General features: G+C 36.6%; 1 protein-coding gene across 3 annotated transcripts in view; it reads right to left on the bottom strand.

Annotated features, from left to right (window-relative positions):
- Window positions 1–19887, bottom strand: part of LOC308625846 (uncharacterized protein) — an 805208-nt gene that overhangs the window by 562933 nt on the left and 222388 nt on the right. For all 3 annotated transcript variants that reach the window (XM_081250421.1, XM_081250422.1, XM_081250423.1), the window contains exon 4: window positions 3045–3180. The gene's annotated coding sequence lies outside the window, so the exon portion shown is untranslated. The remainder of the gene's footprint in view (window positions 1–3044; window positions 3181–19887) is intronic.

The following is a 19887-nucleotide window of genomic DNA, read 5'->3' as shown; positions in this document are numbered from 1 at the left end:
TGTCCCCAAGTTCTCTGAGGGACAGAATTTCTAGACTGAATAAATAATATATGAGTCTCACAAATATGAAATATCAATGGTAAATATAAGACTGAATGATAGGAACACTGTGATGGTTAATTCTGTATGTCAAGTTGGCTGTTTTGTCAAACATTATTCTTGATGTTGCTGTGAGAGTGTTTTTGTATGAGATTTACAATTAAATCCATGGACTTTAAGTAAAGCCAATTGCCTTCCATGGTGAGCGGGCCTCATCCAATCAGTTAAGGCCTAAATAGAGCCAAAAGGTAATCTCTCCAGATCAAGAGGGAATTCTTCAGCAAACTGCTTTCAGACTTCAACTGGAACTTTAGCTCCTCCTGGTTGTACAACAGATTGCCTCTGGACTCAAACAGCAACTCTTTCCTAAGTGTCCAGCATGCCGGCCTCCCTCATCAGAGTTTGGACTCATCAAACCTCCTTAATTACATGAGCCAATTCTTTAAAATAAATCTCTTTATATATATTTTTGTTTATTATATATAAAATATATAGTTGTGTGAAAGAAATAGATATATGTATGTATATATGTATATTTTTTTCATTCTATAGGTACTGTTTCTCTAGATAACCCTGACAAATACAGACACCAAGGAAAAAATTTATCACTCAAGACTAACACATGATCTGCTACCTCCCTTTAAAGAGACATAACCTTCCCCCACCTCTATGTGTGCGGAATCTCAAAGTTTTGTTGTGACTTCTCAGAATTTATGGCTATAATTCTACAGTCTCAGGAGATACCTGGGACATGTTGACTGAGCTACTGCATTTATAGGGAATTAAGGGCAAGAGGAAGCAGGCCTCTATCACTGGAGACCTCTTACACTCCCCCTATAGCCAGCAACGCATAGTTTCATAAACACAAAATTCATACACACACACACACACACAGACACACACACACATCACACATATTCCCTGTGTGCTTTTATACTTCTCTCACTGGAATCCTCCTGGTTTTATAAAAACCTGAGTCTACCAAGGGCTCAACCTACACTTCCGATTGACGTAGCCTGGCTGGAAGGTGTAAGTTCACTGTAGTTCCTTGGTAAGAGGGCTGATAAAAGCTCAGGTTCTGAAAGTTATTCTGAAAGGAAATCTGTATACATAATGCCAGGCAAGCTTGCAAGATAAATAGACTTCTCTCAGGCTTGGGACATAAGGAGCTATTTCTTCTTTAAAGTCAGTCCATCTAGTAACCTCAGATTAGAGACCTAATCTCTTATTAACTAGCTGCCATCTTTCAGTACATAGGCATTAGGGAATGAGTAGATCTAAGAATGACCACCTAGTGCCAGATAATCACAGTAGAACTTTCATTCAGTCCTTCATTTATTCAATTAATAGAAGTCACTCAATTATTTAAACATTCGTTGAGCATCTACACTATGTTGAACAATGTGCTAACATCCAAGGATACAATATAAGCAAAGAGAATCTCCCCGAAAACAGTATTCCCTGTTCTAATGAAGCTTACATGCTGGTGGAAAGGACTGACATTAATCAAAGAATCACAAAAATAAATGTGTAATTGAAAGTGTTTTGTGATAAAACAAAGGAGACATACGGCGTGAGGGAGTATTGGGGTAGGCAGGATTCTAAAATGGTTCCCAAGACTCTCGTCCCCTCAAGCATATGCTCTATATAATCCCCTCCCTTTGAGCAGATTATGGGCAGAATGTGTAAATATAAAGGGATACCACTCTTATGTTAAGGTTACTAATCAACTTTGAGTTCACCAAAAAGATTATCTAGGCATTTCTGAGTGGGCCTGACCTAATCAGAGGAGTCTTTAAATGAAGGTGAAGCATCAGAAAGATGTATTCCTGTTGGCCTGGAAGAAAGAAAGCCATGTTACAAACTCCCTATGAGAGTCATGTGTCAGAGAACTGCAGACAGCCTCTGGGATCTTAGAGCAGTCCCTGGCCAACAGCTAACAAAAAAGGAACCTCAGTCATACAACCTCAAGGGAATGAATTCTACCAACAACCAGTGAGCCTAGAAGAGGATCCTGGGTCTCAAATAAGAACAGCAGCCCAGCCAATCTCTTGATTGCAGTCTTGTCACACAAGAGCAAAAGATCCAACTAAATCATGTGCACACTCCTAACATAAGAAAACTGTGAGAAAATAAACTTGTGTTATTTTAAATAACTAAATTTGTGGTGATTTGTTTTGTACCAATAGAACACTAATACAAGTATAGCACATGGAGTTGACCAAGTCAGAGAAGGAGTTCCTGGGGAACAGATGTTGGAACTAAGATCTTAGAAATAAGTAGAATTTAACCAGGAGAAGACAGCTGGAGATGGGAGGCATTAGATGTAGAGGATTTTGATTTAGAGTCTTTAAAAGGCTTGGGGCTAAAGGGAGCATGGCAAACATATAGAGATATAAAAACATTTAGGGTAATAAATAAGGGGGAAATATGATAGAAATGGGGCTGGAGAGGAGAATGGTGTAGATGAAACAGGACTTTGCAGACCATGTCAAGGGGTACAGATTTTATTTCCAGTGATCTGAGTGTTGTTTGTATATCCCCTGATGTTCTCAGGGGGTATCTCCTTTACTGCAGATTTCTGTCCCAGTGGTCTCCAGTAGCAGTTCTATAGCTTTCAAGGAGCTCTGACATGAACTCTGTTATTCAAGGACACAGAGATCGTCCTAATCTTTCCAGGATCTTTCACTGGACATGCAGGATGGTCTATCTTCTAGACTTACTTGGAGAGCATATACTTCATGAGCACTTCCATGTGTCAAGTTTTTAAATGAGTCAAGAATTCAAAAGTGAGAGGGGGGTGATGGGGGTGGGGAACAGAGAAGGAGAAAGAGGAAATTCTCCATATGCCTGGGAATGGAATATATTATTTTGCCTCTGAACTCCTAATCTCTGGTTTTCTCAACTTCCCTGTTGAAAGAATAGGGCCTATTTAAGCAGAACTCAGCATACTATAGAACTTTCCAAGATTAGACACGTTTCTATAACTTACATCCATACCTTACCTTTTGAATTAAGAGTCAGCAAGGGAAGTTCTCAAGTATCTCTTTAGCCACTCTTTCACCATACATGAAGATTATTTTTCCCATTCTTTCCCATGCAATATAAAACCCATCTTCTTTATCCTCAGATTTTTCCATTCTAAAATTTAAATACAAAAATTAAGTAAATCTTTACATTCAAATCCCTTTAAGAAATGCACACTTTAACATTGTTTGACTTAATAATTAAGTCAAACAAACTGCTAAAGTTACTATAAAGAAAGTATTTCTCAGGTTTCCACTGTCTACAAGGGAAAGTTTCATAAACAGTTTTAAAAGGTGACTGATAAAGTATAATACAAATTACATAAGTTATGGTTCACTGGATTCAGCAATTCCATATTATATAGAAATTTAATCAATCTTTCAGAGATTGCCGACATATCACAGTAGGAGGTACTTTTGACCTTCATGGAGAAGTAAGCAAGATGAGGTACTGAACTGCATATTTCAGTGGGTTTGTTGAATTTTGTATAATTGTCTTTTTCAGAATTTCTGGCTAAATTTGAGCCCTCTTATTTGGTAATTCATGCTGTTTTACATATGAAAAGCAAAACCTGCAATTTACCTATTTGAATCAAAATGTTACCTTCATTCAAACCTAAATCTTTTCTCTCTCTGCCTCAAGAAGGGTGGAGAATAAGTAAAGAAGAGCATGCAAAGCTATACAGAACACATTAAAATCATCCCCTTCGCAGCCCTTATATGCTTCCCTCATAATTCTGGTTAAGAGTGGCTGTCAAAATATAATTGTTAATAGTGGTCCTTTTCAATCTCAAAAGTGTGCCAATTTGGATGATAAATTGTATGTTCACCCTAGTCAAGTATGGCATCATGTCCAGGAAGGTAACCCCAATACATCAGTCTAGTTGTTATTATCCTATATTGGGTGAGGACAGAGAAGGGTTACACCTTCTACTTCAATACCATGCTCAGTATAGCCCAATACATGGCTCCAAAGAAGGAGAGAATTTTATGAAAGAGAAATAGGATAGCTTTAGATTTGACACTAAAGCACAATTTGCCTATAAGTAAAAAGGACTGAACTTCTTTATGAATAAAAATAATAAGAAAATGTCATATGCACTCTAGTTCCTATGACTCTTACACTTAGAATTGTGTTCTTTCTTTCTACTCTTAGGGTTTTAATACTTAGGATTAAAAAAAAAACCCAAAAGACTGAGTACTCAAGTAGTCAGAATCTTTTATCTGACAAATGAGAAAGTAAAGCTCCAAAGAGGGCAATGATTTCCCCTAGATCACCTAGTTTATTGACTAGGACAGGAACCTGCATATCTTGGCTCTCTATAGATATTTCTTTCTGATGCCATGCTCTATCTCCTGTCTTACAACTCAAATTGTCTCTACAACTGCCAAATTTTGAGTATACTTATAAGAAACTGTTTTCTAATTTATTTATGTCCAAGTTTTAAGGATATCTGTCAGTTACCTGGCCTTTATTGTAGCTTTAGGCACTGCCTTCATAACAAGACATTATAACATGTGATTTAAACATAGTATTTTCATTACTGTTATACAATGTTAGTTTGTAAATAAACCTATAGCTTCAAAGCACCTTTCTAATTCCTGCTATACAAACACATGGACACTTGAAAAATGTATCATACACAAAGGAAGAAGTTATGTTCTCTCTGAATACAACATTAAAATAAACAATTAGGAAATGCACTGTACTGCTAAAAGCGCTCAAATGTGAAATCACTGTGGTTGGTTTTTAGACTTTATTTTGAAAGTCACACACACATTAATATCCATTAAGCTAATTGTTTGTTAGGGATGAGATAATTTACAAATAGACTTGCCCATCTGTAAATTGGCAGAAATTAAATTTTTTAATTTCTGTGTTTTAAATGAGTTCAAACTCATTAAATTATAATAAAGTTTTCTCTACTTAAAAAAATAATAGTTTAGGTTTTACAATGTTTTAACTAAATAATAGTGCATATTTTTAATACTCTCACTTAGGAAACTTGGAGTGCACTGTTTCAAATTCACCTGAAGTACAGCATAGTCTAAGAACATTTCCACACATGGGCTTTAGCACGTACCCTTAGTTCTCTCTTTCACATTTTGGACACCAAGTAACAGAAGAGAAATATACTAGTTTTCTTGGGCAAGTCTTCATGAGCAAACTATTTTTTTTATTGAAGTACAGTTGACTTAAAATATTACATTAGCTTTGGCTATACAACATAGTTTGTGAGCAACCTATTAAATACTGAAGAGAAATTTAAATCCAGGGAACTTCTCAGAAAAAAAAATATCTATTGTTATATGACTTGAATATCTAAGTTATGAACATTTCATGTTTACCAGTGTTAAATCTGGAGGACTACTACTTGGCTGGCATGATGGCATTTGCTCACAAAGTTCAAAACTATTTGAGAAATAGAGCATGAAATTAATTTATATCCCTTTTGTAACAATAATAAATAAAACTATGAAATCATACATGTACTAACACTGCAGCCATCATACTAACTTCCTTAGCTATAAATATATCCCCTGCTATTTGACAACTATAGATTTGAGTTTTCAAATACGAATAGCTTTTACATAATTATATCAGATATTACTGTTTATATGCTGAAAAATATAATCTGGTACCAGACCAAGAGTAAGAAGAAACTTGAATTCTAGTTCAAGTTTCACTCAAAATCTACATGACCTGACATTTGTCACTCTTTCAGAACAACAGAGTTTCTGTCTGTTCAAAGCAAAGTTGTCTCTAATCTTTGGATTCTAGAATTATAAAGAAACTGGAACTGTTTTAATATATGTGAAGTACTTACAGTTCATAGGCAAAATGCAAAATACAAAAACACTGAATTATACATACTAGGTATTATTCATGATTCATGTTGTCATGCCCTACAGAAAACTTCCCAAGATTTGAGAAATAGTTTTTTGTCTATTCTTGTTTCACCTCATTGTATTAGTAGGACATATGTTTCAACAAGGGAAGTTTCCTTGACACTAAGGACAGATTTTTAATCACAAAGAATTAATCCTTAGAAGCATTTCCATCCTGGTATCAAAGTCAGACAGAGAAGTGGGCACACTCACAGGTTAAAAGCCATGAGAATGCCAATTGGTTGTCATACGAATTTTGTGTAATTTTAATTATTTTCTTATTATAAAGCTAGTACCTGCACACTCAACATTATAAACATTCTATATATTTTGTAAAACATTCATAAACTCAAACATTATAAGTCTGTGTCTTTAGTACATAAAAAGAATCTTCTGCTTTCCCACCCTGAGAAGTAAGAGATAATACTGTTAAGTAAAATGAGCACATGCCGAAGGGTCAGGAAGTCTGGAGCTTTGGCCCTAATTTGCTATACTTCATTCATTTGATAAACATTTTCTCAGTGTTTGCTTTGAGCCAGGTGCTATACCAGGGAGTAGGAATGGAAACAGGAATATAAAATCCCTGTTATCAAGGAGGCGATAGTTTAGTTATAGAAGGAGGAAAGTAAAATAGTTATAAAATACATGCATGCTTTCATATGGGAGTCTAAAAAGTGATATTAGCCCAAAACAGAGGAAGCAACTCTGTCTCATGGGGAGGTGGAAGTGGCTTTAAGAAATAATAATTAAGAATAATTGCAAATAACATTTATTGATCAATCTCTTTGTGTCCAGAACCATGGGGGAAAAGTTTTATACACATTACCTCATTTAGATTTTTAATATGAAAGGATAGTTATTATCATGTTCCCCATTTGACAGATGAGGAAATTGAGACGTAGAAATTTGAGGTTTTAAAAATGTAAATCAAATAACAGATCATTGCACAGAGGAATTTATAATTAAACAGAATCTTGGTGAACGATAGAGTTAACCTAACCACAGAGTCAAATCTCATTTGGAAGTAGGTATTAGATAAAGCATGAATGAATGTATGTATGTACCTGCTTGTGAATGATAGTCACATTCTCTCTGTCCTACAATTTTATTATCCAAAAATAAGATTAATAATACAAACCCCAGTAAATTGTTAATTTAACAAATATTAATTGAACACCTACTACGCTAGGTGCTATGCTAAGAACTTGAGATACACTGGTGAGTGGGACCTATGCTGTTCAAAGCCACTAACTATATACATAGCTATTTAAATTTAAATTTTAATTAATTAGAATCAAATAAAACTAAAACTTCATGTCCTCAGTCATATTAACCATATTACAAGCACTCAATAGCCACATGTGGTTCATGGCTACCATACTGAACAATGAAAAATAGAATGTTTCCATTATTGAAAAAATACTACTGGATAGCACTGAACAAGACAGCGGTTGATCCCTATCCTGAAGCTTGCATTTTAGTGGGGAAGACAGAGACCAAATATTTGAATAATTTTATTATAGTACTGATGCAAGCGATGAAAAAAGCTAAAAGTACAAAAAAGACATCTCATCAGGAGGCTTAAACTAGAATAGGAGTTAGAAGACCTCCCAGGAAAAGTGACATTTCACCTGAGATCAAGACGGTTAAAAGGAGTTAGGGGAAAAGGTGGGGAGATTTCTGAGCAAATGGCTACAACATAGGGCAACACGTGTAAGCCCTAAGAAAGGCGGGATTTGGAAGGAATGAAGTGCTGGAGCACGGGAATGGGGAATGGTGTAGGGGCAGGTGCCTAGGGATCTGAGAGGGTCAGTGGGAGGGTGGTGGTGGTGGTGCTGGAACAGGTGGAACCATCCTGAAATCAATGAGGGGTGACTACAGGATTTAAGAGGAGAAGAACAGCGCCGCTGATTGGTGTTTTTAGAAATGTCACTCTGGCTATAAGAGAGAGAGTGAACTGGTAGGAGAGCGTGACAAATGGAAGCCAAAAGACAAGTTTATTGTGGTATTCGGGCAAGAAGTTAGCAAACAACATGGCTTAGCCTGGCTCTATATTAATAGGCCAAAAATTAACTCATCTGAAACCAATTTTCTGTGGCAATTCACCTGAAGATCCACTTGCAAGCAGCCAATTCACCAAATTTACCATGTTTATCAATTAACTTCTCAGAGAATGTAATACCTTTTCAAAGAACTAGATGTGGAGTCACAAGAGAAATTCCTGGATCCCCTTCACAATGGTTGAAAAGATAATATCATCCACCAGCCACCACAAGAGCACCCTCTTGGACTCAGAAGCAACTTCTTTGCCATTTAACCTGGCACTAGGTACCACTTTAAGAGAACAAACCTTAGCCACATGCAGTTAAGTATCTGTCATGGTGCCCTGGCCACTTAGGAGCCAGGATAAACCTTGAAGTTTCTAGAGCTGGTTTTTCTGGCTACTCTAAGGACAAAACAACAACACCAAAAAGAAACAAACAAATAAACAAACAAAAAACATCATTCTCCTGCATATTTTAATGGTCTTAGTGAATTAGAGGTTCTAACTGAAATCCTCTGAGGCTGTGAGGAATAAAGGACAGCAACAGCCTTCACCTGAGAACTGAATACCTGTCAAATATTGGAAGAGTTTGCTCCACCTTCTGGTGAAAACTGCCCACCGAAAGACAGGGAAGAGAAACGATGGAGGAGTTAACTAATAAAATATTTCACTTCATTGTGGGTTATAGGGTAGTTAATTCTATGGCATAAGACAGTTTTCTCCTGGGCGAAAAAGGCAGAATTAATATACAAGTCAGTAAATAAGCAGTTTAAGTTCACAGCACAGAGCTGAGTACAGATTGATGATTTTTCAAATAGCCTATGGTGATAATTATGACTGTGAGTAATGAGGGGAAAAATCGTATTTTTTGGATAAGTTTTGTAAACTTCCTCAACCTGGAAATTCAGGCATTAATTATCAAGATCACTGGTGTCTAGACTTGAAAATAAGAATCTTTTCAACAGACTTTCTGTTCATTTTTTAGTACAAAAGTGGATTTTTATTAATTTGCACTATATTTACAACAATTAACCAGAGTTAAAATGGAAAAATAAACCCAAATTAAAGCACTGAGCTATTGCCTTTGTTTTCCAAGGAGGAGGGAAAAAAAAAGTTCTCAAACATTTAGAAACAGTAATACATTTAAAAATTAATATTGTCAATCTTTTCTTGACAACTTTCAAGATTGTAATTAAAGAAGCTCACTAAATGCATAAGAGACACAGGAAAGGATTAAAAGTGACATTCTGGGGCTTCCCTGGTGGCACAGTGGTTGAGAGTCCGCCTGCCGATGCAGGGGACACGGGTTCGTGCCCCAGTCCGGGAAGATCCCACATGCCGCGGAGCGGCTGGGCCCGTGAGCCATGGCCGCTGAGCCTGCGTGTCCAGAGCCTGTGCTCCACAACAGGAGAGGCCACAACAGTGAGAGGCCCACGTACCGAAAAAAAAAAAAAAAAAAAAAGAAAAAGTGACATTCTGCCCATGATATCTCTTTTAGATAGTAACAAAAAGGAAAAAAATGATAAAGGTCTCATTTTGCGTTCACTGATAGCCACTTTCTGAGCCCTTTGAGAACCAGAACGTTAGCAATCATAATTGTTTGAAGTGTATCTTGCAGTTCAGCACTTCAAAGTCACTCTTCCTATAGCTAAGGAAAAATGGTTAATAAGAGGTTAAATTAAGAAGGTCCAGTGTTTGCTTTTCCCTGGCAGGCCACTATGGCCTTGTGCATTTCTGCTTCTCTTGTTCCCTGGAGCACCCTGCACAACATTAGGCATATGGTAGATGGTTAAGGAAAATGTGTTGTTTCAACTACTGTACCCTGGAAAGTAGGGCTCTCAGTACCTATAATAGTATACCTTAATAATGAGGCCCAAGATTTGCTCCTCCTATATCGAGGTAAGCAAAATTTTGCCCCCAGGTTTTAATGGCTCTAAAACCTAGAAAAGGCCAAAACTGTTATGAAATGTATCGGATAATACCTTCACCCTAGGCTCTGACTACATTCACATAAAAGGTTCCCTATCTTCCCATCAGCGTTTCTGCCAAGAATCTCTTAGCTTCACTGGATGTGTTTAAGCTACCATTTCAGTATCAAGATCAAGTAGTAATTTTCAAAGATGAAAAAGAGCATAATAATATTTTAAAGGACAATGTACACTTTATTATATAATCCAATACCAACATTGTTGAGAACAACTTCAGGGATTAAATTGAAAGGTGACTTGATTTACTGATGTCCACGGTCCTACACAGGACTAATGCCAACCATTTACAGATTTCACCCAATTAATTTAACAAAATTATTCAGGATTCAGAAGGAATTAATTCCCCAGGGACATTAAGCTAAACCATTTTAAGGCCAAATGGTGCAGGTTATAACAAGAATCTAAAAAGAAAGTGCCAAGAATATTTTATGTAATATAGAGTCAAAGAGGCAAGTGCTCATATCTCTGTTGTCAAATGTAAACTTGGATTGTTGCTCAGGATTACTGTAACAGAGGATTAGCAATGAGACTTGCAGAAATGGCAAATTCATTGTGTGACTTATAGGGAATCTAAATTCAGTGTGCCACCACCTGTAAACTTGAGCAATAGATTTCCTTTTTAAAATGACCTGGAAAGTATCTAACAGGCTATCCTTGGTGAACTAACACTTTTTGAACTAATTAATCACCGGATGCCACTGCTGCTCCACTCCACTGAATATGAAAACCAGTTGTTGGGCAATAAAGAAAAATTCTCTAGAAAAGAAAGTGATGATATATCACTATTGGAGAGCAAACTGTTCTGCAAACAACATTTGCAAGCTGTCTTCAAAATCTTCATTTAAAAAGCAGAAAAAAAGATCAGAAATATTTTACTACATGAATGGATTTTAACACTGAAACTAATTTAAACATTTTGATTTCCTTTGTACTTTGAAAGAAACATGGATCAAGAGTAGCTAGGTAATGAATACTAAGAATATTAAAAGGAAAAGGTATTTTATAGTAGCTAGAGCCCTGGACTGGACTGAACTTCAAAGCAGACTGATTTTTATTTGGGGCCTGAAAATTAACCAACTTTATGACTCTGGACTATTAACTACAGCTCTATTTCTCAGTCTCCCCAGGTATAAAATGAGAAGGTTAAACTAGATGATCTTTAAGATCCCTTCCAGCCCTAACTTTTTATGAAATGTCAACATTTTTAGAACTACTTTGTCTTTCACATCTGTACAGCTTTGTCAATATGTAGGCCACTATATAAGAATTATGGTTTGGATTTAGCATTTACAATCAATACATGAACTTTCATTATTACTTACCTAAGTATCACTGAATCCTGTCACTGTTTATTCTTTCATATACGTTAATAATAAACAAGGCAATCTTTATGAGACCAAGCAAGAATTAGGAAGTTGTGACTGACCAGAGACAAATATCAAACTAAGGGTACTCTGAATATATTATAAGCATCCTCTTCTGGAGACTTCAAAGCACAATGCATTTTTCTTATTCACTATATTTTTCTAGTCTTCAAATTATCTTCAGAATACTAATATAGGTTTAACAAATGGAGGAGGCACAAGAATTGTGCAATTTGTTACAAGAACCCATGAAATAAGAACTCAAATTCTTGTTCAACTATTCACCATTGGAAGCTACATGAGAGTTGCAGTATGGTGAGTACACTAGGTGCAAAAATCTCAAGACACCTGCTAACAGGGCAATTGGAAATAAAGTCCATGTGCATAACAATCATTTTCTGCCAAGAGGACCATGAATAAGGAGAACACAAAATGAGAGTCTACCCTAAACAGTACAGTGAACTCAGATAACATATGATATACTTTCTTGGTAATAAAAAAATAACTAACATTCTTCGATATTTTACCATGAATTTCCAAGAACTATGATAAATACTTTAAATCAATTTTGTATTATAACGGATAGAGAGCTCTCATTTTCTGCGTTCCCTCAAATCTAGAATTACAGATGCAGTTTAGGTTTTACCAATTAGATGCATAACACTTGAATTCAGTGCTTATTTAAGTGGAACATAGGCTTAATGCACAAGGCAACAAATTATTCTGGGTCAGATCTAGTAGCTGTAATGTGGCTCTGGAGTTTACAGTTCTGGTGATAAATACTTGATTTCCTAACCTCCTGAGGAAAGGCTGAGTTAGCTGAGTTTGCAATTTCTTTGGCAGAACTGTTCTGCAACATCATTCTGGGAGTCTCCCTAGAGGCCCGGCCTAGTTTAAATCCTCCCAGAATTCCAACATTTGTAAGCACCTAATACCTCGTATTTAATTTCTTTTTGCTTAAAATAGCTAAAGTGGTTTCTGATGTGAGCAACTGATCCTTGACTAATACAGATAGGTATCAGAAGTAATTGTAGATAAGACACTCAAAGATAAACATTTGAGTTGCTTAAAAGAAGTAAGAACCTGCCTGCCAAAAAAGGGTTGAATATTAGTAAATCATGGTGTCCAGTAGTAAAACACATACTTCAGTTACCACCTATGATCACTTGGAATGAAGTACCTATCAAAGGTACAACTGTAATAAAATAAGTAGCTGTTTCTGAAACAGAGTATGATGAGCATAAGAATGCAAGGATGGTCAGGTAGATCAGTTGCTTGTAACTGCATGGAAGACTTATAACAAGAAAAATAGCAGACTAACATAAAGTCTTTGTTTAAGCCATAAGCAGAAAACAGGGAGTTCCCTGTCTACCTTAAAAAAAACTCTTATTTCTACTGTCACAGGATTGATTAGCTAAAAATCAAAGGAAGATTCTTTAGTTGCTAAATTACAACAGAGTCTTATATTTCTTATGTGAAAATCAGAAACTTGCTTAGGAAACAGTGGAACCTTGAGAATTTGGTAACAATTGAGAAAGGTGACAATTAGGATCTTTCAAGTACCATTGATTACACAGCAATCACCAAATCCCACTAACCTATTGAGTCAATTGGGTTCCACCTTGCATGAAGAACTGGTACTGACCTCACTTGAGCCTGCTAACTTGTAAAGGGATGGCAGTATTGCCCATGCCACACCCTATTTTCTTCCAAATCTAAGTCAAATGCCAGACTGTCATCAGTTACTTATCTGAAATCTAAACTCATTCGTGACCTAAAATAATTTGATGGAGATGCTGGAAAAGTCTTGGTAGATGAAAGGGGGAATGCAAGAATTTTTTTTTTAGTTGGAAGGAATTTATCACATGTGACTACCTCCAGTTTCTCCCAGGCCAAAGCACACTACCTTCACAAAGATATTTACAAATGAATTGTCAAAGAAATACCAATATCCTCAGAAAACACTGTCATAACTGTCCTCTGAAGGCAGGGAGGAGGTGGAACATGTTGCCATTGAGTCCCTTAATTTCAGTGGATATAATAAGATCCGAGGGTGGCAGAGAATTAACTACAAGAGGCAAGGAGAATACAGTTACCATAATAGGTAGGAGAGCTAGAGGGACCATCAGAATGAACTTTGACAACAACTAAGTAACCACAGAGTCCTTATAACTAAAATAAATGAAGTTACTTGATCTGTAAAATGAAAACCTCTAGGTATGGTGAACAGAGGCCTGACCTGAGTCACCCTAATAGAAAACCACAAACTCTCACTTAGAAGGCCAGGTACTGATGTGGAAGAACCTACAATGTATCACCTCCCAGTTTTCCCAAAAGTAAAAGCAGCCAATTACTACAGTGACCATACATTGAGCAAAGAGAAATACTCAGACCTTTTGAAGATTTTCAACATGGGCTCTGAGCTAAAATTAAGTCTTGGGGGACCCACTGTGATCCACTAATCAGAATAGAGGCTCATGGTAGTCATGTGATAAATGAAGTTTTGGCTCAAGTCCACCTGTCATTCAGTTCAGTATGTCTGCAAACTCACTCTGTAGTTATTTCCCAGTTCCTGAGTAGACAGTAGGAAGAGACATTCTTGACAGCTGGCAAAATCCCAATAATTGTTCCCTGATTCATGAGTGAGAGCTGAGTCATGGTAGGTGTGGTAACCACCCTTCAAGGTGGTCCCCAATTACCTCTGTCTCCTTATATTCACAGCCTTGTACAGCATACTCCCACATTATATCAGGGTTAGTCTGTTTGACCAGTAGAATGTCACTTCCAAGACTAGGTTACAAAAGTCATGTACCAAAATGTTCATTGCAGCTCTTTTTACAATAGCCCAGAGATGGAAACAACCTAAGTGTCCATCATCAGATGAATGTATAAAGAAGATGTGGCACATATATACAATGGAGTGTTACTCAGCCATAAAAAGAAACGAAATTGAGCTATTTGTAATGAGGTGGATAGACCTAGAGTCTGTCATACAGAGTGAAGTCAGAAAGAGAAAGACAAATACCATATACTAACACATATATATGGAATTTAAACAAAAAAAAATGTCATGAAGAACCTAGGGCTAAGACAGGAATAAAGACACAGACCTACTAGAGAATGGACTTGAGGATATGGGGAGGGGGAAGGGTAAGCTGTGACAAAGCGAGAGAGAGGCATGGACATATATACACTGCCAAACGTAAGGTAGATAGCTAGTGGGAAACAGCCGCAGAGCACAGGGAGATCAGCTCAGTGCTTTGTGACCGCCTGGAGGGGTGGGATAGGGAGGGTGGGAGGGAGGGAGACACAAGAGGGAAGAGATATGGGAACATATGTATATGTATAACTGATTCACTTTGTTATAAAGCAGAAACTAACATACCATTGTAAAGCAATTATACTCCAATAAAGATGTAAAAAAAAAAAGACGTGGCTCCTGCCTTCCTCCTTCTCTTGTATCATGTGTTCTGAGGGAGCCAGCCCCCATGTTATAAGAAAACCCAAACAGCCTATGGTGAGGCTCAAGTGACAAGGAACTAAGGCCTCCTGCCAACAGCCATGTGAGTGAGCCATCATGGAGGTAGACTCTGCTGATTTCTTGGCTGCATGAGAGACCCTGAGATAGAACCACCTAGCTGAATACTTGACCTAAGAAATCTGTTCTCAATTCTGGCTATGCATCAAATCTACTTTCTAAAACTACACATGACCCTGGCTCAGATTCCAAAGATTCTAGTAAAAGATCTGGGGTAGGGTTCAGCCATACCTTTCTTTAATAAAAAGAAAACAAAAGATGATTCTGGTTTATGACCAGGATTTTGAATCATTATTCCATATGATTTATATTTCACCTGGTCCCAATTTTTAGTTTTTGTTGTATTGTTTTTGTAATTTACCTTAATTACAAGTTAGAATAAGGCAAAAAATCAATCATAAATAAATAACTAACTAATTCATTTTAATGTACAAAAAGAAGTCCCCAGAGCCACATACAAGATAACACAGAGCATTTAATCGTATTTTCTTTTTCTTTTTCCTCTCATCCTCCAAACATACGTATTTGGGTGAAATCAGAGCAAAATTAAAGCTAAGGTATGACTTTAAAGGACAAAGATTACACCTGGGCAGCCCGGATGGCCAATATAGAGATGAAAACAAAGAATGGCAGTTCTTTGCTCTGACTAGCAACTTTGTGCATAGGCTTGGGATTCAGGTGTCTCTCTGCACCTGGAAAGAAAGAATACTCTTTTCTCTGCCATGCTGTCATCATGAAAAGTTGCCCAACCACAAGAAACAGACAGTTACCACAAATTGCTGCATCCCAGGGACAGCTACCCAATCTCAAACTCCTATAATATATGACAGGCTCAATGGGTGGTATCTGGGAAACCACAAACATCCTGTTGCAGGTGGGGACACGAGTAATTCCCGATCTAATCTAAAAGGGAATCACCTAATTCCATCACCAACAGGACTGTATTGTGAAATGTAACAGAATTAGAAAAATTCTAATCAGAGGTTTGGGCAAGAGACATGCAAAAGAAAAAGGGTTCCCTAATAACTGAGTATGAATAAAGCAAGGATCAGAAATTGCTCTAAGCAAGATAATGAGGCCTAGGAATTTAGCTTTGAGTGTTTTTTTATCCCTTTCCCACAAGATACTTCTCTGAGCTGTTCAGGGCCCTAATCCAACTCCCCACCCTCTAGAAAGTTGGAACCCCATTTTCGCAGACCTTCACCAGTTGGACAGAGCTCATGTTCTTTATTCATCCATTTCCACTCACCACCTTCACAAATTAATTTTTCTGTATAATATTCCCTCAGCAATCTCCACTAAAGTTGGCAAATGAAAATCACTTACACTGTTACCTTCCCACAAGACATCTTCATTTGATCAGAGACCTTCAAACCCTTGAAACAAAGGAGTAATAAATTGTAGAAATTTTTAGGACCAAGAGAGGTAGAACATGCATGTATTTAATTGTCATATATGCTAGATACAGAGGAGATGTTTTTTAAAAATATATTCTGTCATTCACATGACTGCAAACTCTGATATCTACTCTACTACTTCTACCTTTGGGAAGGAAGAATGTATTGAGAAGTTTTTCACATGCCCTTCCCTTAGAGGTTACCCAGCTTTTACTTAAATATCTCCAGTAAGAGAGATCTCAGCAATTAACAATGTAACTCATTCTTTGAACAACACTAGAAATTACTAAAGCTTCATGTTGAGGCTAAATCACACTACCTGAATTTTCTACACGTTGATCCAAGTTTTGCCCTCTGGATGACAGACATCAAGTCATATTATTCTTCTATCCTTGGAGATTTCAAATATTGAACAACTATAATGTTTTATCCTTTCCAGACTAAACATCTCCAAAACCTTCAAACCTTCCTGCTAAGACAGAATTTTATGCCCTCTTACCATCCCAAGTGTTCTTGAATACGCTATGGTTCAATGTTTCCCTAAGTCTCAGAGTTTGTTTTCTTAGACACAAATTCTAGGTCCCACCCACATATATCATGATCCAATAATTCTGGGGTAGACTTGGCAATTAAAATTTTTAATTTTCTCCCAATAAATTCTGATACTAATCAATGCTCTGGATTATTAATATATTTCCCTGAACAAAGTCATAACTCTAGTTGAAGGCTACCTGGTTCAAATAGACATTGTATCTCCTTGAGTTCAAGTACTATACTCCTATTGATAGAGTCTAAGATTGCATCATAATTATTAGTATCAACCACTTTCGGTATATAGCAAATAAAATCTCTAGGAGGTATCTATACCATCGTCTTATGCTCATGCCATTGAAGAGTTCTACTAAGGTACACTGCTGATAAGTAATCACTCTCATTTTTATAGCCTCTCAGCTGCATTTTAGTTTTAGATTTTTCAGTTCAATAAATGTTCCAGAAAAGCAGACCCTCAGGTAAGACATGTGTCTTAGCCAGTTTGGCCTCATAACAAAATACCTAGACTGGGTATTTCTTAAGCAACAAAAATGTATTTTCTCACAGTTCTAAAGGCTGGAAGTGTGAGACCAGGGTGCTAGCATGGCTGAGCTCTAATGAGTGTTCTATTCCTGACTTGTAGACAGCTACTTTCTTGGTGTGTGTTCACATGGCCCTTTCTTGCTGTATGAGTGTGGAGAGAGAGCAAGCTCTCTGTAGTCTCTTCTTTTAATAGCAATCCCATCATGAGGACACCACTCCGATGACTTCATCTAAACCTAATCATCTCTCAAAGGCCCCCATCTCCAAATATCATCACATTGGGGGCTTAAGACTCCAACATATGAATTTTAAAAAGACACAATTCAGTCCATAGTAAAGTATAAACTTTCTCATAATTTGTGCCTTCATAATTGTATGAATGGTCCAACACAGGAAATAACAATGTTCATTCTGTTCCCTCTCACTACTCTTTTCCTCACATTTTTAAATTAAGGCTCCAACTCACCAATATCAAGTAAGCTTCCAGGATTAGCTCTGCCTCTCCTCTACTCATATATATTCAATAAATACTTGAACTGGTTTTGGGTGGTCATATGTAGTATCCATTTTCCAAGGGTAAAATTCCTTTAGTAAATCTCTACAGTACTAGGTTTTATAGACTTCATGTGGTAGGTGATCAGTGAATGAGAAATTACTCAAAAGAAGTTAGTAACCTTTTCTACTGTGTCATTTTCAACCTTAACTTCTTTTAAAAAATGTTTATTAAGGGTTTATTAGGTGCCAGGCACTGTGCTAGACACTGTGAAGAAGCAATGAATAAGACGTACATGCCCTCCTTTATAGAGCTGAAAGCCTACATAGGGGGACATGTATTGAACAAATAATCACAGAGATAAATATATAATTAAAATTGTGATGGTCATTGTGAAGGAAAAGTAGAATGACAGACTATAATGGGGGCCTAATTTAGATGAAGATTCAGGGAAGACTTCTCTGAGAAAGACGTTTTAGGAGAGACCTGAATAATGAACAGGCAATAGCTAGGCAGAGGGACAAATTCCAATCAGAAGAAATAGAACAGGAAAAGACCCCAAAGCAGAAGCACAGCCAGACCCTTTGTGGAAATGAAAAAAGGATATGTGACTAAAGTGAAAGGGAAAGTGGATCATGATGAGGCTGGAGAGTTATACAGGGACCAGGTTATACAGGAACTAGCTAGAAATCCAGATAGAGGGCTTTAGATTTATTCTAAATGTATTTCATAGACACTGAAGAGCTACAGCAGGGAATGCTCACTTTTCAGAAGCTCACTCAGGGCTACTACATATATGCAAAATATGTTGATAGGAGACAAGAAGAAATACAGAATCAAGTTTGGAAGTGTCCATTGTAGATGGTTCAGGGGACAAAAGATATTTGCTTAGACTAAATGATGACAGTGGATATTTGAAAAAGTAGGCAGATTTGTAATATTATGTTTTAGAGATATATTCCAAAGGAATCAAAAGGGGGTTATAGAGTTTGACACACATTTGCTTTCATAAAATGCCCTCAAACTGTATGTATTTTCTATAACTGCTAAGACCAATGAAGATATCTTTATGCCTAATTGCCTCTTTACCTTTTGTCTAATTGTTCATTTCAAGTAGAAGCTAGATTTGCTTAACTATGCACAATAAACAGCACAGCACACTACCCATATTATGGTTTGTTCAATTCACTTGATAATATTCTATCTAACAAGATTTGGGAGTTCTTAGTGAGTCAGAATAATAAGTATTGAAGGAGAGTGCCATAAGAGACAGATTTTTAATTCAGTTCAAAAGAACAAACCTAACACTCTCTTTAAATGTCATTTTTTCCTAAAAGTTAATGTCATTTTTGAGTCTGGGATGGGAACCTCATAAAATTAGTCTTAAATATAGTCTTCTGGCAACCACTAATATCTCTAACCTCAGTGAAACAAATCTCTAAATTTGCAATGAAAATATAAATGCTCTTTAATGCTGCAATAGCTTTCTATATGAAACATGCAGGATTTCCAAATATACATAGGATGTGTAGGATAAGTTTACAAAATAAAAATAGTCTAACACACAGATTCTTACTGCATTTGAATATGGGAATATGAAACTTCTAAACTGTATACTCAGAAAAATATCACATGGGAAAAAATTAGTGTTAAAATCATATAACATCCTTTAACTTTTAAAAATCATGCTAACTTTTTCTCTCTCTGAGAATGTCAACTGAAAAAGAAATAAGTTGAATTCATAGCTGCAGATTGTTTTCAATGTTTTCCTTGCTAGAAAAGGGATATATATTTTTAAAAAGAAAATAAGGGGAAAAACCTAGTCAAGAGGAAAGAGATTCCAAAAAGATTTATATATATAAATATCATATCTTCTCTATCAATCCACATTCCAATTTCAACCTTGATCATTTTCTTCATGGCCAATAAGCACTAACCTAGTGTAAAATAGTATAGGAAGAGTATATGCATACATGACAGATAAAATACAAGATGCACCCATTTTGGGTGTTTCTATCATTAACTGCTGTTGCAT

Source organism: Mesoplodon bidens, assembly GCF_964165515.1.
Source record: "Mesoplodon bidens genome assembly, chromosome: 12".
Lineage (NCBI taxonomy): Eukaryota > Metazoa > Chordata > Mammalia > Artiodactyla > Ziphiidae > Mesoplodon > Mesoplodon bidens.
Note: the sequence above shows the minus strand (reverse complement) of the source record. Positions and strands in the feature narration are given on the sequence as shown.